At 45.2% G+C, this 21773-nt stretch overlaps 1 protein-coding gene across 1 annotated transcript in view; it reads right to left on the reverse strand.

The window, feature by feature from the left end:
- HSPH1 (heat shock protein family H (Hsp110) member 1) overlaps window positions 1–21773 on the reverse strand; it is a 216780-nt gene that overhangs the window by 184195 nt on the left and 10812 nt on the right. The window lies entirely within an intron of this gene.

Genomic DNA, 21773 nt, shown 5'->3' on the forward strand with positions numbered 1-21773 from the left:
CCCTTTTCCACTGAGAAAATTGACCATTTCATCCTACTCTGTTTCCTGTCTTATTTAGAAGTTTTTATATACCGATGAACGTTGGGAACCTCTCATCGGTTCACAAACAAAACTCAGCAACAAGCGCTTTATAGTGAAACAGTAAACATATAGGGTACACAATAATCAACTTATAGATAAAAGAACAGATAGTATGTCATAAGCAGATTAACAAAGTCATTAATTACAAAGGAGACATTATTTACAGAAGAGTCATTTACAAGAGAGTCATTATTTAAAAAAAAAAAGTCATTATTGAAACTGGAGGCCAGGGTGACAGAGGGAGAAGGTGTCATGGGAGGAGGGGTGTTTTTCAGAAAATGCTTGTAAGTTTTCAGGTCTTTTTTGAATTTTTTTGGGCATACTTCTTGTCGTAGTGACGGGGGGAGTTTGTTCCAAAGAGCGGGGGCAGCTAATGATAGTGCCCAAGCTTTAGTGGAGCTTAGCTTATAGTCTTTGGGTGAGGGGATGTGAAATGTAGCTTGGTGTTGCAGTCTAGTGGGTCTGAGTTGTGAAATTAAGTTGCTCATTAAACCAGTGCATATTTTGGCTGTAGAGGGCTTTATGGATTAGTTTAAGCGTTTTGTAGGTTATCCTTGCAGTGACTGGAAGCCAGTGCAGGTGTTGAGTACAGGGGTGATGTGGTCACGTTTGTGGGTGTTTAATATCCGGGCGGCAGCGTTTTGGAGTTGAAGCGGTTGCAGTGTGTTTTTGGGTAGACCAAGGAGGAGGGCATTGCAGTAGTCTATTTTAGATAGGATGAAGGCCTGTAGGATAGTGCGGAAGTCATTGAGGTGTAAAAGGGGTTTCAGTTTAAGTAAATTAAGTTTAAAGTAACAGGATTTGACTGTTATTAATGAATTTTTGAGGGTAAAATGGTTATCAATGGTAATTCCAAGGCTACGCACATGTTGGTTGGCGGCGGTGGTGGAGGGGTGGGTGTTTGAGAGAATGGGTGGGGGAATGTTTTGTGGAGAAATGTAGAGAATCTCTGATTTAGCAGCGTTGAATGCAAGGAAGTTGTTTGTCAAAAGAGAGTTAATGATAGGTAAGGTGGAGTTCCAGGTCTCAGTAGCTTTATGAATAGTGTCATGTACAGGTATAAGAATTTGCACATCAGCATAAATGAAGTGCGGAAGGCAGAGGTTAGACAGAAGGTTACAGAGGGGAAGGAGATAGATATTAACAGAGTGGAAGAGAGTGAGGATCCTTGAGGCACGCCTTGTGTAAGGGGGATTGGTTTGGAAGTGTGGTTACCTATTTGGACACTGTACTGTCTTGTCCTGTAGGTAGGATTGAAACCATTGGAGAGCTGTGTTTGTGATGCCAATGTCAGTCAGGCGTTCTATTAGTATTTTGTGGTTGACCGTGTCAAAGGCTGAGGAGATGTGAAGGAGAATCAGGATATGAGAGAGACCTTTGTCAAGGTTTTTAAGGATGTATTCAGATAGAGAGATAAGTAAGGTCTTAGTACTGTGATGTCACCGGAAACCGTATTGAGACTGCGAAAGAATGTTGTTTTCATCAAGGTATTCAGTTAGTTTACGATTGACTGACTTTTCTAGTATTTTAGTTAATAGGGGAAGGTTCAAAATAGGACGAAAGTTGGCGAGGTCAGTGGGATCAAGTGTGGGTTTTTTCAGAGTTGGTTTTATAATGGCATGTTTAAGATTTTTGGGAACGATGCCAAGTGTGATAGATCTGTTGATATTGGAGATTGGCTTGGCAATGGTGTCAGGGATGGAGAGTAGTGATTTTATTTATTTATTTATCTAACATTTTTCTATACCGACATTCGCACGAGACATCACATCGGTTTCCAGACAACAGCAAATTCAGCCAACAGGGCTTTACATTGTAACTGATATTATAACTGGGGGGGAGGGGAGGGGCAGGGCCGTAACTTGGAACTATATGAGTATGCTGGGAATAAGGGGGGGAATAGGGGGTTTATTTACAAAAGCAGGAGTTATGTACATTCTATATACATTCTATTATGTAGAATCAATATACAAGGTGAGGGAGTGGGGGGGGGCTGGGTGTAAGGTAGGGTGGATTAGAGGAGGGGTGTGGGGGGGGGATGGAAAAGGGATGGCAGATTAAGAGTAGGCGTGCGTGAAAAGCCATGTTTTAAGTTTGTCTAAATTTCTTTGGACAGATCTCAAGGCGTATACTGGTGGGCATTGAGTTCCATAGCTTGGGACCAGCTAAGGAGATGGAGCGTTGTTTGGTGGAAGCGAGGTGGGATAGTTTGGGTGTAGGTGTGGGTATTGTTGCAAGGTATGGTGATCTGGTTGGTCTTGATGTCGTACGAAGGTATAGGGTGTCAGAGAACCAATGCATGTTTGGGTTGTGGATGGCTTTGTGTATGAGAGTTAGGGTCTTAAAGATGATTCTTGAGGATATGGGGAGCCAATGTAGTTTAAGAATGGGCGTGATGTGATCGTGTCTGCGTGTGCCTGTTAGTATGCGCGCAGCTGCATTTAGAAGAAGCTGTAAGGGGGTTGTGGTATTTTTGGGAAGGCCTAGTAGGATGGCGTTTGCGTAATCTATTTTGGATAGAATGAGTGCCTGAAGCACAGTTCTGAAGTCGCTGGGATGCAGGAGTGGTTTTAGTTTTTTGAGTGTGTGTAGTTTGAAATAGCATTCCTTAAGGGTGGTGTTGATGAATTTTTGCAGGCTGAATTGGGTGTCAAGAATTACACCAAGGTCTCTTACGTGTTGAGCGAAGTCTGGGAGGGGGTGCAGAGGGCTGACATTGGTGGGTGAGGGATTGAGTTGTTGGGGGGCGATGATCATTAGTTCAGTTTTATTAGTGTTTAGTGCTAGGTTGAGTTGTGTGAGAAGGCTGTTGATGGCAGAGAGGGCGGTTTCCCATTTTAGGAGGGCATTGGGTAGTGAGTCTGTGATGGGAATGAGGACTTGTACATCGTCAGCGTAAACAAAATGTGGGAGACCAAGTTTCTGAAGTAGGTGGCAGAGGGGTAGGAGGTATATGTTAAATAGGGTTGAAGATAGGGAAGAGCCTTGGGGTACTCCGCACGTGATGTTGATGGGTTTGGATTCGTGCTTTCCTATTTTGACTTTGAAGTGTCTGTCATTAATGAATGATTTGAACCATAGGAGGGGGATTCCTGAGATTCCAATTTCAGTCAGCCTGTCGATTAGTATGGAGTGATTGATGGTGTCGAAGGCTGCTGATATGTCTAGTAGGGCTAAGATGTATGTGTGACCCATGTCTAGTCCTCTGATGATGTAGTCCGAGAGTGTCGTCAGGAGGGTTTCGGTACTAAAATGTTTGCGCAAGCCGTGCTGTGAAGGTAGGAGGATTTGATGCTGGTCTAATTAGATAATTGCGTGTTGACAGTTTTTTCAAGGACTTTTGCAATAAACGGGAGATTGGAAATGGGGCGAAAGTTTGTTGGGTCAGTGGGATCTAGTTTGGGCTTTTTTAAAATGGGTTTTACGATGGCTAGTTTAAGTTGGTTGGGAACATTGCCGGAGGCCAGTGATGTGTTAATGAGGTCAGCTAGGGGTTGTGCGATGCAATCTGGTATAGATAACAGTGCTTTGGTGGGTATTGAGTCAGAGGGGTGGGAGGAAGGTTTCATTTTACTTAGTATTGATCTGATTTCAGATGTGGATGTGGTCTCGAAGGCATCCATTTGATGATTAGGGGCTTTCAGCGAGGTTTTGGTGGGTGAGGAGGGGGTGGTAAAGCGTGAGGCGATGTTAGCTATTTTGTTGTGGAAGTATTTTGCGAGCTCGTTGCACTTGTTTTCTTCGTCTGGAGTGGAGTTAGGTGACGTTTTTGTTAGGCCTGCGACGAAGGAGAATAGGGCTTTCGGATTGAACTGATAGTTGTGTATTCTGGTAGCGTAGAAGTCTCGTTTAGTTTTGAGCGTGTTTGATCTGTATGTGTGTAGCAAGGATTTATATTTGTTGAGATTGGAGGTGGATGGGTCTTTGCGCCATGTTTTTTCTAGGCTTCTCAATTTGTGCTTTAGTAGCTTTAATTCAGGAGTGTACCAAGGTTGTCTATATTTAGCATCGGTGGGGATTTCTTTTGTTATTAGGGGGCATAGCTTGTTGGCTGTGTCACTAGTGATGTGGCTCCATGAGGTGACTGCGGTTTCAGAGTCCTTGAGGTCTAATTTTTTGAGGTTATCTGTAAGGGTGTCTGAGTTCTTCTCTGGGACATGCTTTTCTGAATTGTATGGTAGTTTTGTTGTTGGGGCGTTGTGGGAGGTTTTTTAAGGAGCAGGTTGCTTTGATGAGATAGTGGTCGGACCAGGGTACTGGTGTGTAAGTTGGAGGGTTAGGAAGGAGGAGGGAGTTCGTGAAAATAGGTCTAGTGAATGTCCAGCTTTGTGATTTAGTGGGGAGAGTGTCAAATGGGTGTGAGCATGGTTTCATTTTCTTTAGGATCGAGTTAACTTCCAGTGTGGAGGTGGTATCGAAAGTGGGTAGGGCTTGCGTGAGTATGGTTGAGGAAAACATTGGTTGGTGCCTGAGTGGGAGGGAAACGGGACAGAATGTTGACAATTTTCCTGTGAAAGTATTTGGCCAGGTTGTCACATTTGTCTTGATTGTCTGTTTCTGAGGGTGCGAAATTAGGGGTGGATTGAGTTAAACTGTTTACTATTTCAAAGAGGGTGTGAGGGTTAAATTGGAGGTTGTGTATTTTGCGTGAGTAGAAATCTCTCTTGGTTTTTTCAATAGCTGTTCTGTAAGTGTGGAGGAAGGATCTGAAGGTGGTAAGCAGTGTAGAGGTGGGTTTTTTTCTTTCTAGTTTTCTAAGGTTGTGCTTCATAGTTTTTAAATCTGAGGCGTACCACGGTTGTTTTTTGGATTTTGCCGGGTCAATCACACGAGATTGCATGGGGCAAAGTTTATTAGCGATGGAGTCTGTATAGTGGCTCCAGGAATTAAGCGCAGTTTCAGCATTAGTTAAGTCAAGTTTGTTAAGTTCGGTGGTGAGAGCAGCTACTAAATCTTGGTTGCAGTTACACCTAAAGTGAATGGGGTTTTTTTTATTGGCATGTAGTGGTGAAGGGGTGTTATTTATAGTGCAGGTGATGTCAATGCGGTAGTGATCGGACCAGGGGATGGGGGAGAATGTAGGATGGTTGGATTGGATACCAGTATTAGTGAAAATGAGGTCAAGGGTATGACCTACTCAGTGAGTGGGGTTAGATATAAGCTGCTTAAATCCTAGCCTTAGTTGCTAGGATTTAAGCAGTTGGTATGGCTTCACAGGATGGTGAGTTGGGAGTGGCATCAACATGGAGGTTGAAGTCTCCTAGGATGATAGTAGGTGAGTGACAGTTTATATGTTTGGATATGTATTCAATTATGAGGGAGGGGTTCTTTTCGAGGAGCCCTAGGGGAGGCATAAGCTAGGCAGACTTGTAGGTTCGGAGCAGTGAGAATGCTGATTTCTAGTTTGTGAGGTGAGGGGACGGGTTTGTGGGAGAGTTTTAAGTCCTTTTTTGCTGCAAGGAGGCCACCTCTTTTTTTGGGTCTGGGGATGGAGAAAATATCATAGGTGTCAATCGGAAGTTGATTGATGAGGGCAGTGTCAGTTTCCTTCAGCCATGTTTCAGTAATGGCTAGTATGTTGTAGATTAAGGAGGTTTTTTTGGAAATAGATTGGGCATTTAGGAGGAGGATAAGGAAGGTGGATAGGCCTATTGTGTGAGGGGAGTAGTCATGATGGGGAGGAGGTTTCTATGGTGCTTTATCGGGAATTTGGGAAGAGGGAGATAGAGTGCGAAGGGAGAGTGTTTGATGGCGGGGATGAGGGACATGTGCATAGTAGATGCACTGTGGGGGTTTGGAGAGGGTGAGGAGGAAGAGGAGGGCATGCGGTGCCGGGAGAGGGATAGATGACAAGCTGGAGGGAATAAAGTACCTGAGACTCTTTGGTATGGGGGGGGGTGAAAAGTAAGCGAATGGGTAGGCTGGGATAGGGAGTAGAAATAGGAGGTGGGGAAAAACTCCCCGAGTAATTCCTGGATGGTGGGGGGGGTGAGGGAGGAGAAGCGGGCAACTTCAAAAGGTTGAAGGTAGGGTCTTGATGAACTGAGGGGAGTCATGGGTAGAGGAGTGTAGTTTCTGAAGCTGGTAGGGTTGTGAATATTTGCAGTGGGAGAGAAAGAAGTAATGAAAAAACTGTGGGACAGTTTTAAGGAGATCCACAAGGGGACGCACGAAGGGGCGCACTAAGGGGCAAGCCAGTTTGTAATCCATGAAAGGACATCGCCTCCTATCCCATGACTTTTTAGTTTTCGTAGAAGCCTCTCATGAGGGACTTTGTCAAACGCCTTCTGAAAATCCAAATACACTACATCTACCGGTTCACCTTTATCCGCATGTTTATTAGATCATATAAGAGGTCTTGAACGAGTAGATGTGACTCTGTTATTTACACTTTCGAATAATAGGACTAAGGGGCATTCCATGAAGTTAGCAAGTAACACATTTAAGACTAATCGGAGAAAATTCTTTTTCACTCAACGCACAATAAAGCTCTGGAATTTGTTGCCAGAGGATGTGGTTAGTGCAGTTAGTGTAGCTGGGTTCAAAAAAGGTTTGGATAAGTTCTTGGAGAAGAAGTCCATTAATGGCTATTAATCAATTATACTTAAGGAATAGCCACTGCTATTAATTGCATCAGTAGCATGGGTTCTTCTTAGTGTTTGGGTAATTGCCAGGTTCTTGTGGCCTGGTTTTTGGCCTCTGTTGGAAACAGGATGCTGGGCTTGATGGACCCTTGGTCTGTCCCAGCATGGCAATTTCTTATGTTCTTATTAACCTCTTCAAAAAAATGAAGCAGATTTGTTAGGCAAGACTTCCCTTGGGTAAATCCATTTTGACTATGTCCCATTAAATCATGTCTTTCTATATGCTCTACGATTTTGATCTTGAAAATAGTTTCTACTATTTTTCCTGGCACTGAAGTCAGGCTCACTGGTCTATAGTTACCTGGATCGCCCCTGGAGCCTTTTTTAAATATTGGGGTTACATTGTCCACCCTCCAGTCTTCAGGTACAATGGATGATTTTAATGATAGGTTACAAATTTTAACTAATAGATCAGAAATTTCATTTTTGAGTTCCTTCAGAACTCAAGGATGCATACCATCCGGTCCAGGTGATTTGCTACTCTTTAGTTTGTCAATCTGGCCTACTACATCTTCCAGGTTCACAGTGATTTCGTTCAGTTCGTCTGAGTCATCACCCCTGAAAACCATCTCTGGAATTGGTATCTCCCCAACATCCTCATTAGTAAACACGGAGGCAAAGAATTCATTTAGTCTTTCTGCAATGGCCTTATCTTCCCTAAGAACCCCTTTAACCCCTCTGTCATCTAATGGTCCAACTGACTCCCTCACAGGTTTCTTGCTTTGGATATATTTAAAAAAGTGTTTATTATGAGTTTTTGCCTCTATGGCCAACTTCATTTCAAATTCTCTCTTCGCCTGTCTTATCAATGTTTCACACTTACCTTGACAATCAAGCAGTTTTTGTGTGGGGCAGGAGAATGGGTCCAAGGCTTTCTGCTCATGCCACACAGAAAAGCTCCTCTACTTCGGTCCATAGGACTTTCTAGTGGAAAGCTTTCTGGAAGCTATGAGGACCCGAGGCACATCCTCAGATAGGAAAATTGGTTCTTACCTGCTAATTTTCGTTCCTGTAGTACCATGGATCAGTCCAGACCCTGGGTTATGTCACCAATCCAGCAGAGGGAGGCAGAGAAAACATTCTAATGACTCTGACGTATACCCTGGAGCACCACCTGCAGTCAATCAGTATTGACCAGTATCAAAGCAGAAATTTAACTACTAACATTAACTAGCTATCTAAACAGGAGAACGAATTTCCAACTCACAAATCCTAAATAGAAGCAGAATCCCCCCCAAAAAACCTTGGGAATAAACAAAGAAAATATTAAGAAAAATAAACAGCATGAAAAGGCGGTTTAATCACCCAAACAGTGAACGAGCAGACTCTCCAAAAAGATAAATATATACACAGACAAAGGGTGGGCGCCTGGACTGATCCATGGTACTACAGGAACGAAAATTAGCAGGTAAGAACCAATTTTCCTTTCCCTGTACATACCTGGATCAGTCCAGACCCTGGGATGTACCAGAGCTGATTCAATTAGGGTGGGACCCAGAGAGTCCCGCTCGGAGAACACACTCTCCAAAGGCTGCCGAACTTGGAGCGTGAACATCCAAGCGGTAATGACGAGAAAAAGTATGCAACGACTTTCAAGTCGCTGCTTTACAAATCTCCTGAGGAGAAACTGACATTCTGCCCAAGAAGTAGCCTGTGACCTAGTAGAATGAGCTCTCAACCCTTCAGGAAGGTCACGAAGAGCTAGAAGATAAAGCTGAACGAATTCTCTTTTAACCAACAAGTAATCGTAGCCTTCGAAACCTTATGACCTTTGCGAAGGCCACTCCACAAAACAAACAAATGATCAGACAATCGAAAATTGTAACTTCAAGATAACGCAACAGAGCTCGTCGTACATCCAATTTAAGATCCCTAGAGGAAGGATCCAAACGATCTAAACACGGAAAAGCCGGAAGCTCTATGGACTGATTTAAATGGAAAGAAGATACTACCTTAGGTAAAAAAGATGGTACAGTCAGTAATGAAATTCCTGTATCAGAAATTCTAAGAAAAGGCTCTCTGCAAGACAAGGCCTGCAACTCAAATTCTAATAGCTGAAGAAATGGCCACAAGAAACACCACCTTCAATGTGAGATCCTTCAAAGTCGCATGATTAAGGGGTTCAAAGGGAACCGAACACAGAGCCCTAAGAACCAAATTCAAACGCCAAGCAGGACAAGGATTCCAAAATGGAGGACATAGATGTTACACACCTTTGAGAAAACGTGCTACATCCGGATGCACAGCCAAGGATAATCCCTGAACCTTACCACGAAAACATCCAAGCGCTGCCACTTGTACCCATAAGGAACTACAGGACAAACCCTTGGCTAATCCATCTTGTAAAAAAGATAAAATATTGGATACAGAAGAGCGAACTGGATCTACTTGATGCTCATTACACCAAGATTCAAAAACCTTCCACACCCTTGCATAAGCCAAAGATGTAGGTTTTCTAGAACGCAATAAAGTAGTCACTACAGCATCTGAATAACCTTTATTCTTTAACAGACGCCTCTCAAAAGCCATGCCGCTAGAGAGAAGCGTTCGACCTCTTCCAAACAAACCGGACCCTGAGACAGAAGGCAAGGAAGATCTCAAAATCAAAGGGGACCATCCAGTGCTAGTCTGACCAGGTCTGCGAACCACTGACGGCATGGCCACTCCGGAGCCACTAAGACAACGTCGACTTGTTGAACTTCTATCCGACAGAACCTTGCCGATCAGAGGCCAGGGAGGGAACACAGAGAAGAACATCCCTTGGCCAAGAAGTACCAGAGCATCTATTCCTTCCGCTCCTCTTTCCCTCCTGCGGCTGAAGAACCGAGGGGCTTTGGCATTCTGAAATGTGGCCATGAGATCCATTGCCGGAGTGGACCATCTGTTGCATATCATTTGATAGGCTTCCTCGCACAGTTCCCACTTGCCTGGGTCAAGATGATGCAGACTAAGAAAGTCGGCTTGAATGTTGTCCACCCCGGCAATGTGTGAGGCTGCGATGCTGAGCAGATGTTGCTCCGCCCAGGCGATCAGCTGTTGTGCTTCCTGAGCTACCAGGAAGCTTCGGGTTCCTCCCTGACGGATGATGTACGCTACCGTGGTCGCATTGTCGGAAAGAACCCGTACCAACTTCCCGCAAAGGAGAGGTTGAAGAGCGATTAAGGCTAAACGAACCGTTCTGGTCTCTAAAAGATTGATCGACCACTGCACTTCCTCTTTGGACCACTGACCCTGAACAGATGTATTCTGACATACCCCTCCCCAGCCTGAAAGACTGGTGTCAGTAGTGACCACAGTCCATTCCGGAATCTCTAACGGTACACGTTGTTGCAGATTCGCTGTAACCACCAATCTAGGCTGGAACGAGCCGTCTCTGTAAGAAGAAGGGGAAGGTGGTATAGTTCCGAAACCGGATTCCAGCATGAAAGCAATGCAGACTGAAGTGGTCTCATGTGCGCAAAGGCCCAGGGAACCAACTCCAGAGTAGAGGTCATTGAACCTAAAACTATCAAGTAATCCCGCACTCAAGAATAGGAATAGACTAAGTCTCGAATTTGTGATTAAAGCTTGAGAAGGTGATGCTCTGGAAGGAACACTATCCCTTGAAGAGTGTCGAACCGTGCACCCAAAAACTCCAGAGATTAGGAAGGTAATAGGTGACTCTTGTCTTCGTTGATCACCCAGCCTAAAGACTGCAAAAGGCTGATTACCCTGTTGATTGTATAATAACAAAGATTCAGACTTCACTGAAATCAGTCGTCCAGGTACGGATGTACCAACAGGCCCTCCTTCCTGAGTTCAGCGGCCACCACAACCATTATCTTGGTAAATGTTCTGGGAGCTGAGGGGGAAGTGACGTCAGCCCTACAGCATGGTCGCTTGAAGCGATAGCTCCTCTCTCACCCCCGCGAATTTAAGCTTGTATGTGCTATTCAGGCTAATTTTTCACTTCTAGTATTTACTAGAGGACTCAGGCTTAACCGGTGATGTCACATAAGAGAAAATCGGTGGATTTAAAATCATTTGCATACGACCCGAGCGGCTCCCGTTTTTCGGCCTTGAGTGAGGTTCCGGAACCAGGAGCTCAAGTAATGGCGGACGGGGAGCCGCGCTCCGAGTCTGAGTTACCGGCCGCAGAGGCCACTGGAATTGGGATAGGCCTGATCGGGGCTCGCTCTGAACCCACGAAAGAGGACTTTAAACAGTGGTTCTCGGAGATACAAAAGGACTTGAAGTCAATTAAGTCGGATATGCAAGAAGCTTTAAATGGCTTTCGATCTGAATTGGGAGACTTTGGCCGGCGGGTTGAAGACGTGGAAAACACAGTAGAGGGTCATGCAGTGGACGTCTCCCGTATTAAATCTGATGTGTTGGATATCCATGCAGCCCACGAGGACATTTTATTGAAACTCGCCGACATAGAGAATCGTTCACGGCGTTCAAATATCAGAATCAGGGGGATCCCCGAAGCTGACAAATATAAAGATGTAGACCGAGTAGTGCAAGACTTATGTCGACAAATACTAAGCACTCGCTCGGAGCCTCATGAGCAGTTTGAGGGTGCCATTATAATAGATCGAGCGCATAGAGCGTTACGTGCTCCGAATCCTAATGTACCTCGGGATATCATTGCGTGTCTTCACAGTTACCGCCTTAAGGATGCAGTTATGCAACAAGCGCGCAAAGTTGGTGACATTAAATGGGATGGTCAAACTGTGGCGATTTATAATGATCTAGCAGCGATTACCTTGCAGAAACGCCGGGAACTACAACAAGTCACCACTTTGCTTCGGAAGGAAAATTTGAAGTACCGGTGGCTCTACCCTGCAGGACTTGCATTTACCAAAGATGGCGGCACACACTTCATTAAGACAGCAGCAGATGCGGCCTCCATTTTGGAAACGGTTGGACTGCATCTTCCTGTGGCTGAACTCCCTCTTCAGAGGATGGTGGGAGTCGGAAGGCCCAGATGGCAAAGAGTGGGGAAGACGGGCTCCAGATTACAGCGTAAATCTTTGGATCGCGGAGATACTGCAGACAGTGTAGACTGAACGATGTGTGGTAGTTTTATTCATGTTTCACACACAGTCCTCGGCTGAGGATCGGGCACCACATCTTTGGAAGGGGACCCTGTCTTTACTGGTGGTTGGGCTTAATGGTTCTTAATTAGAGCTAGCCTGAATACCTATGTTTGATTATGTTAAGATGTTTATTGTTAGTTTTCTAGTATTGGGGGGGGGAGGGGGAGGGGGGACCTCACTTGCTTCTCTCACGTTCTCTGTCAATGACTAATTGGCAGGGGATACGCATGGTGGGGAAGGGGGGAGGGACTGGAGGGGGGAGGGGGAGGGGGGTACAGGGGAAAGGAGGGAAAGGGATGCGAGGTGTGGGACAGGAGATGGGAGGGGTCATGGGATGTAGAGCGGTGGAGAGTCATGGGGTACTACAATGGCTTATTTTTGGCATAGGGTATGGGGAGATGGTTTGGGGGATGAGGCTTGGGTGGGCTATGTATGTGTTTTGGTGGACGTTGGTCGGTATTAAAGCTTGATGGCTCTTAAGGTCTTATCTGTGAATGTCAAAGGTATCAACCATCCTGCCAAACGCAAGAGTTTATTTAAGGAAGCACTTTCCGCTAAGGCGAGTGTTTTGCTCATTCAGGAGACGCATCTTCGTAAGAAGCATGAGTATCTCTTGAAATCAGCCCATTTTCCTTATATCTTCTTGGCGGCTAGTACTCCCATGTCTAAATATACTGGAGTGGGAGTTTTGATCTCTCGGGATCTTTTAGTTACTGTGGACAAGGTCCACAGAGATCCTGCAGGTAGATTTATCATAGTCTCCCTGTATATCCGTCAGAGCTTATATCTCCTGGTATCTATATACAATGCCACTGTACATCAGAGAGAGGTTCTAGACAGGTTGGATGAGCACTTGTTAAGATTTCCCAGCGGGCGATTGATAATCGGAGGAGATTTTAATTTAGTATGCAATCCAGCTAGAGATTGTTCAAAAGGGGGGGGTCATTACTCTTCTGTGGATCGGAAGGCATTACTTTCATTTCTAGACAAATGGAAGGTTGTGGATGTCTGGAGGGAACGTCACCCTAGTAGTAGGGACTTTACTTTCTATTCCCAGGCTCACGATACTTACACCAGGATTGATTACTTTCTTATAGATCAATCATTAGTAGGCGATACCAAGGAAGTGGGTATCGGGAACATTACATGGTCGGACCATGCTCCTATCTGGTGGTCATTTAAAATTGATGGTCTTAGGAATGGCCGTCGGTTCTGGCGGATGAATGACTCCTTGCTTAAAGATAAAGAGACAGTCCAAGCTCTTAGAGTGGCCATCAAGAATTATCTACTTGATAATTCCACTGAGGATATTACGCCAGTTGTATTGTGGGATTGTCTTAAGGCAGTGCTCCGGGGCCAATTAATTGCGATAGCATCCTATCAAAAGAAAGAGAAGGAAAAACAACGCTCTGTTCTACGAGAAAAATTAGATCTCGTGGAGCAAGCTCACAAACAAACACCCAGTAAACGTTTGCTAATGGAACTGGGCGAAGTCCGACGGCAACTTCAAAAACTAGAGGCAGATGAAATATTGTATCATATGGATTTGACTAAAAGAACATATTATGAGCATGGTAACAAAGCAGGGAAGCTACTGGCGCATGCTTTGAAGACTAGAGTAGCACAGGCGCAAATTACTAGTATAAAAGCAGCGGATGGGACTGTAGTCATGGATGGGGAGGGGATTGGAGCGCAGTTCAACCAGTTCTTTGCTACTTTATACCAGCGGGATGAGACAGCTACTGAGGGGGATATCGGGAATTACCTGGCTACGGTTGAACTGCCTTGTTTAGAAGGCTCAGTGGCAGAGAGTGTGAATCGCCCTATCTCGGCGTTGGAAGTTCTAGGAGCCATTTCGGAATTAAAGACCGGAAAATCCCCAGGAATTGATGGGTACACTCCCTTGTTTTATAAGACATTTAAGGAGGAGCTGGCGGGTACCTTAGTAAATATGTTTAATAGTCTACGATTAGACAGCCATCTACTACCAGCGGCAAATGTGGCGGGTATTACTATTTTACCAAAACCAGGGAAAGACCCCAAGTTATGCAGCTCTTATCGGCCTATCTCATTAATCAACATTGACTTGAAGTTGCTGGCGAAAATCTTAGCCAATCGCCTGAAGATTGTTATTACCTCTTTGGTACACGATGATCAAGCTGGCTTTATGCCAGGAAGAATGGCGGGAGATAACATACGGAAAGTTGTAAATTTAATATATTATGCCCGTCAGAATCAGATACCTTCCGTGCTATTTGGGGTAGATGCCGAAAAGGCATTTGATCGGGTGCACTGGCCTTTTTTGTTTCAAGTACTGACGAAAGTGGGCTTAGGTGGGCATTTTTTGACGTGGGTGAAAGCTTTATACAGAAACCCATCAGCTTGCATTAAAGTGAATGGGAACTACTCGGACAATTTTGAGGTACAGAGAGGGACACGTCAGGGGTGCCCATTGTCCCCTTTATTATTTGCGCTATGTTTAGAACCTTTGGCGGAAATCATACGACAGGATGAGAACATAAGGGGAATTCGGGTTGGTGACAGATCCTATAAGTTAGCACTTTACGCTGATGATGTGCTGTTTACGTTGACGGACCCTGAAAATACGTTGTTGAGGCTTCTGCCACAGCTTGAGGCATATGGGAAGGTATCTGGGTTCAAAGTCAATACTGATAAATCAGAGATTCTCCCTATTGTCCTATCACTGGAAGTGGTTGCACATCTGAAACGGACGTTCCCCTTTCAGTGGGCGAAGCACTCTGTAAAATACTTGGGAGTGCAGTTGGGTCCTGACTTTACGGATTTGTTTGACTTGAATTATACTCCACTCAGTAAAAAGTTGGTTGGAGAGCTGCAGACATGGGATAGGTTAACTCTTACATGGTTAGGCCGCATTGCTGCTCTTAAGATGACCTTTTTGCCACGACTCGCCTATTTATTCCAGACCTTACCGTGCATAGTGCCAGTCCCGTATTTAAAGCGGCTACAAGCCAAAATCTTTTCCTTCATTTGGAAACGAAGGCCTCCTCGGGTATCGCGGGTTATATTATATCAGCATAAATTGGAGGGTGGATTGGGAGTGCCTAACTTGTTAAAATATTATCTGGCATCCCAATTTCGGGCAGTAGTTGATTTCCACAATTATAAATTTATCAAACTTTGGGTGCAATTAGAGAAGGACATGGCCACTCCTGTCGTGATAGAGGAGGTATTTTGGGGTGGGGGTAGGTCCTCTATGGATCTATCTAGTGTATCACCTTGTCTTGCGGTCACACTCATGCTGTGGCGCCGGTGGAGAAGACAATTGGTGGGGGATAGACAATATTTCTTCTCCACACGGCTTCGGGGCTGTGAGGCTTTTCCGGCAGGGAGTGCTGGGAAGACTTTTCGGATTTGGGCTACAAAAGGTCTATGCACTCTGGGCCAATTCTGGTTTGATCAGGGAATGAAACCCTTTGCAGATTTGTGTGATACTTATCACCTGCCTGATGCTGATCGTTACGCCTACCTACAACTACGTCATTTCATCTATGTTAAGGAGGTCAGGCGGGATTTGCTAAAAGGAAAGACACTTATTGAAACCTTCTGTGAACAGGCCGGTACGATGCGAGGGGTGATATCTAAGCTTTATACTCTCCTTAATGGGGCAGTGACTCAGACGGCTCGTCACGTCTTGGCATGGGAACGGGATTTGGGGGCTCCCTTTCCGGAGGGGGAGTGGGCAGCTTGCTTTCAGGCCATAAGTCATAGTTCTATAGCAGCACAATTATTAGAAAACAGTTATAAACTGTTGTTCCGCTGGCATTTCACGCCTAGTAAATTGAAGAAAATGGGGTTACGTACTGAGTCACTATGTTGGAGGCACTGTGGTCAGGAAGGGGATTTCTACCATATGTGGTGGACGTGCCCGGCTATTATTTCTTTATGGTCTCAGGCAGAGACGTGGCTACGACAGGTTTTAAAGGAGGATATACACCTTAATCCGAAGGAGATGCTGTTGAACATCCCTGATGAGCAACGCTCTGGAGCTTCTACTACGATTGTGCGGGCGCTGGCCTATGCTGTGCGTGGGGAAATTGCCAAGCAGTGGAAATTGGGAAAAGCCCCTGAATTCTTGGAGGTATTACTGAGATTGAAATGGGTCTACCACATGGAATATTTGACAGCCTTAAGCAAAGACAAAATGACAAAATTTCTTAACATTTGGCGACCCTATGTGCAATGGTCTATCTCTCATAACAGCTGAATCATACCGCTCTGAGGGCTGGGGGGAGGGGGGGGGGGTGGTGGGGATTAAAATTCATATAGGACTCTGTGAGATTCCTGTTAAGAATTTAGACGAGTTGGCAGTTTATATGTGTTCTATTGTATTCTGTATTCTTGCAACCAGTGGCATGACATATTTCAACAAGTTGTACAAGTTTATTGTTGATTGTATTCTGCTGTTTTTACTGTTTGAATTAATAAACAGATAATTACAAAAAAAAAAAAAAATGTTCTGGGAGCTGTGGCTAATCCGAACGGGGGAGCCCTGAATTGATAATGTTGCCCTAGAATGCAAAACCTGAGAAACTTCTGATGATCATGAAACAGAATGCACAGGTGATTAATCAACCTCAATACCCCATTCCGTATATGGCCAGTAGTGGCCCACACACACACATATAATCAGATCGAATGCAGATATGAAGATAAGCTTCGGTGAGGTCGAGAGATGCTAGAAATTCTCCTCTGTGAACCGAAGCTATGACAGACCGAAGAGTCTCCATCCGGAACTATGGAATCCTTAGACAATGGTTGACCCTTTTGAGATCGAGAATGGGACGAAAGGTTTCCTTCCTTTTTGGGAAGGACGAAGAAAACTGAATAACGACATTTCCGATGTTGGAACTGGAACTATAGCTCCTAGGTCGCTTAAATGCTGAAGCAAGTCTTGGATTATGAGACGCATTTGTAGGTAAGAACATGGTGAAATTAGGAACAGGTGGTGAAGCCTAACGAAATCTAAAGTGTAACCTTGATTTATCACTGATAGAACCCATTGAGCCAACGTACATCTGGCCCATTCTCCGTAAAACAGAGACAGCCTGCCCCCTATGACAGGAACTGGAGAAAGGACCGGCCTTATCTCATTGGACAGACTTTGTGCCTCCTGAGACTTGGGAAGTTCCAGGTCTACCAAAGCGGCGGCCACAAAAGGACTGAGACCAATTCTGTTGTCTACCTGAAGACTGTTTAGCTGGAGGAGCCAGACGAGAAGAATGAAATCTTCTGTTAGACCGAAAACGAGAGCGAGATGAAAAAGCTTCTAGGTCTAGGACGGTCCTCTGGCAATTTGTGAATCTTATTTTCCCCTAGGGACAAAATTAAATCTTCCAATTCCTTACCAAATAATAATTTTCCCTTAAAGGGTAAAGCCCCTAATTGAGCTTTGGAGGATGCGTCTGCAGACCAATTCCTCAACCAGAGAAGTCTACGAGCCGATACAGAAGCAACGATAGAGCAAGCTGAGGTCCTAATGAGATCATATAAAGCATCTGCACTATAAGCAACTGTAGCTTCCAGTCTACCAGCCTGAGCAACTTCCTCTTCAGAGAGGGAAGAATTGTTTTATAAAGCCTGGACCCATCTTAGTCCAGCTCGCAAAGCCAAGCTACTACACACGGCAGCCCGCACACCAAGAGCAGAAACCTCAAAAATTCGCTTAAGCTGAACCTCCAGCTTATGATCTTGGAGATCTTTAAGAGCCGTAGCCCCAGTTACTGGAATAGTTGTTTTCTTAGTGACGGCTGAAACAGCGGCATCCACCTTAGGAAATTTTAAAATTTCCAAAGCTTCCTCAGGTAATGGATACAATTTTTCCATGGCTGGTGCTACCTTAAGCCCCAACTCAGGAGTATCCCACTCTCGGTACATAAGGTCAGTGAGAGAAAGATGAAAAGGAAATGATGTCGTGGGACCTCTAAGGCCAAGCAACACTGGGTCCACGCCACCCATCCGAGAATCCTTCACTGGAGCCTCGAGACCCAATTCCAGTAAAATTGCTGGAATTAAGGGACTAAGTTCCTCTCTTCTAAACAGGTGGACTACTTTGGGGTCATCCCCATCCGCAACATGGTCTGAACTAATACTCAAAGCAGGGTCTTCATTTAAATCCCCCTCCGGCAAGGACTTGTCTGGGATAGGTAAAGAGCCATGCTCAGAATCATCTGAAGAAGAAAAAATTGTCTGATCCGGACCAAGGGGACGCTTCGGAGCTGACCCCACTCCCAAATCCGTGGAACTAACCCTTTTAGAGGAACGTGGCTTTAACCTCTGTTCAGATGAGAGACTTATGTCTTATGAAATTTCCTAGATTTGTAAAGCTTTGCGAAGAAAACGAAGAAAATCCCCTGAAAAGGCAGAAGAGGAAGAAGAATCTGAAATCTCCTCCCGGCTTTCAGCTGATAAATATGGCCCTGTTTCGCACGACTTGTCCCTCCCCAGGGACCGCCTGCTGCGGCGACAGCGGAGGCGTGTCAGAAGCACCCTGAATAGCTTGTTGTGTCGCCACCCTCAGAGTAGACAGGAGTGCCTCAGTTCCAGCACTGCAGCGAAATGAGTCCGGGGTAGGAGAGCAGCTGGGCCGAGGTTTTGGCGCTGCGCGAAGTGGCCGAGTCCCTTTTGTTATTGGCAAACTTGATGAGCCTTCCCCCATGGGGAGACAGGATGAACAGAGACTCTCCCTGGAGAGACGCGCGCGCGCATCTCCACAAGCGCGGCAGGCTACGCCTCGCGGCATTATAAAGAAAACACGGCGCGAAATAAAAAGTATGAAAAACTAAAAAACTAAAAGAAACCCCAGTGAAAACCAAAGGCACGGGCCCACCGAACATCAAAAGGTAAGTAAACTATTCAACTGTGAAGAATTTTTTTTATTTTTTACCTGACCGAAATGCCACGGCCTCCAGGAGCTGCTCCAAGTAGGGTGAGTGAGCCGGGCCCCCCGGTATCACCCCTGCCATGAGTGGTTGCTGGGTTCAAAACCTCCCCAACTCCGGCAGCCTCAAAAACCAGGAGGGATAGTCCTCCCAGGACTTGGCAACCTCTCGGGAGGCAGCAACACGGCTGTGAAGAAAAAAAACTTTTTTTTTTAAATAACTTAAATGAAAAGAACAGGCTCTCTTCAAAAGAAAAAGAAAGTCTGCAAAAAATTAACTCCTAAACTACCTGACTAAAAAATAAACTACCACAGACTGCAAGGGTTAGGAACGTCCACCTCTGCTGGGAGACAGAGAAATACTGGTCAATACTGATTGACTGCAGGTGGTGCTCCAGGGTATACGTCAGAGTCATTAGAATGTTTTCTCTGCCCCCCTCTGCTGGATTGGTAACATAACCCAGGGTCTGGACTAATCCAGGTATGTACAGGGAAATAGCGGTTGTAGAATTAACCTCTCAAAATCCAGGCTGAGAGCCTTGAGGTTGGGATGCTGCAACCTGCCTCGGTCTTGCGTGATGAGCTCTGGGGAAGTCCCTAGATTGATAGTTTCCGAATGGACAACTCCTGAAGGAGTAGAAACCAGACCTGTCTCGGTCAATGACGAGCTATGAGAATCAAAGTCCCCCTGTCCTTGCAAAGCTTCAAGAGTCTTCACCACTAAGGGATTTGGGGGATGCCTTGCCCCAATGTCTGGCAAAGGCATCTGAGGGTGGTTTGCTGTCCATCCTGTACAGGGAGCAGAACCAAGTCACCTTTCTGTTGCAGGAAGGACGTGAATAGATCCACATCTGGGCTCCCCCGGAGGCGGAAGATCCGGTTCGCTACCCCCTGGTCCAGAGATCACTAGTGGGGTCTGAAGGCATGACAGTCTATCACATTCTCTATTCCAGCCAAGTTACAAGGCCCGAGCACCATGCCATGGAACAAGGCCCATGACTAAGATCTGGACCGCTTCCTGACACAGGAGGTACGATCCTGTGCTTCCCTTCTTGACATACTACATAGCTACTTGGTTGTCTAATCAGGACAACTGTTGGACAGCCGATCTCTGAAAGCCCACAGCACACACCTGATTGCCTGGAGCTCCATGAAATTGATTTGACGTGTTCCCTGGGTGGACCAGCGGTCCTGGGTGCGGAGCCACTCTATATGAGCTCCACACCCCAGGGTGGACACATCTGTGGTTAGGACAATTTGGGCAGGGGGATTTTGGAAGGATATACTGTTATGCAATATCCCATTCCAAATTTGAGAGTACCTGCCACCAGGACAAAGTCCCAGAGAGATGGGGTGATTTGGATGTGATCCTGAAGGCTCTGCATGGCCTGGTGCCATTGCAACCTCAGGGTCCACTGAGTTCCATGCATGTGCAAGTGTGCCAAGTGAGTAGTAACATGGACGGTTGTGGCAATGTGGCTCAACAGCCTCCTAAGAGGGAAAGGGTATGTAGGAGAGGGAAGCCCAAGAAGCTTCTAGAGTAGCAGGGTCCAGCAGGCTACTGGGAATGTCACTGAAGAGTTGGAAGCTCTTCTGCGTAAGGCTATAGTAAACTAAGTGCTGTCATTTTAGCTAGAGAGGCAAAGATAGGGAGCCTAAAGCCAGTAACTTAGCCAGCCAGGGCACAACTCAGAAGGAAGTTAGTAGTTGCCTAGGGTCACATAAGCTGCTGTTAAATTATGTTATTGCAGACATGTTAACATAAGAAATGCCATACTGTTTCCAACAGTGGCCAATACAGGTCACAAGTACCTGGCAGGATCCCAAATAGTAGAGCTCTCCTCATGCTGCTGATGCACAGGAATAAGAAGTGGCCTTCCCAAAGTTTATTTGGGTAATAACCATTTATGGAATTTGCTCCAGAAACTTGCCCAAATCTTTTTTAAACTCAGCTGCACTAACTGCTTTTACCATACCCTCCTGCAATGAATTCCAGGGCTTAATTGTGCATTGAGGGAAAATATATTTTCTCCAATTTATTCATGTTAATTGGTAACTTCATGGAGTGTCCCCTAGTCTTTGTATTTTTTGAGAGTGTAAACATTTGCATTTACCTGTTCACTCATGATTTTATGGATCTCTATTATATCCCCTCTCAGCCATCTTTCCCCCAAGCTGAAGAACCCTAATCTCTGTAGCTTTTCCTCATTTCCATCACCATCTCATCTCTGAAAAGCTTGGAAGAGTTATATTTTAACTATACTAACATGTAATGACTAAAACACTGTTTCAAATGTATTGTATAATGTTTAAATAAGTATTGACAATTTTATTATGAATAGGTGTGCACGGTCATTAGAGGGCAGATGAAGGATCCAACAATAGATGGTTTAAAGTTTTCTTCAGTGCCCTAAACTTAACTATATTTTTATGAGGCACCTCTTTCAGAGAAGTGCCTATCAGCCCTCTAAAATACCACTCGCAAGCACATAAAATGCAAATAGTATGTTACTTATGAGCTCAGCTGCATCTCTCTCATCACATGCTTTCAATGGATGCCTGCCATTCAATATGTGCATCAGTAGAGGAGCATGGGATGCCTGGGGTTCACATGTTCTGAAGTATGATAGTAGCTATTGACTTTACTGAGCATGGTACTGCAAGCATTCTATTTGGGTATGAGTTTCTTTAATAATAAGCCTGGGGGAAGGGGGACAGGTGACTCAGTACTGAGCTCTGTGAAAGATGCAGTTACTTCTATCCCTGAGAGCAGCTAAACTGAAAGTGCCCTACATACCTCTACTGGAACACAGGTAAACTGAACAGGTACAGAGAAGAGGGTGTGGGACTGAAGGGGAAGGAAGGTGAGGTGAAAGTACCGGTTTTCGGAGGAATTAAATGATTGTTTCTTACAGATCACACACACATAGAACAAAATGCCACGTTAAGTATCTGAGTCAAGTTCTTAACTTACTTGTTTAAAGAACTAAAAACTACTCCAAAGCAAACGCATGTTTGGGGAAGGGGGGGGGGGGGGAACAGACTCAT

The sequence above is a fragment of the Rhinatrema bivittatum genome, chromosome 5 (genome assembly GCF_901001135.1).
Source record: "Rhinatrema bivittatum chromosome 5, aRhiBiv1.1, whole genome shotgun sequence".
Taxonomy (NCBI): Eukaryota; Metazoa; Chordata; class Amphibia; order Gymnophiona; family Rhinatrematidae; genus Rhinatrema; species Rhinatrema bivittatum.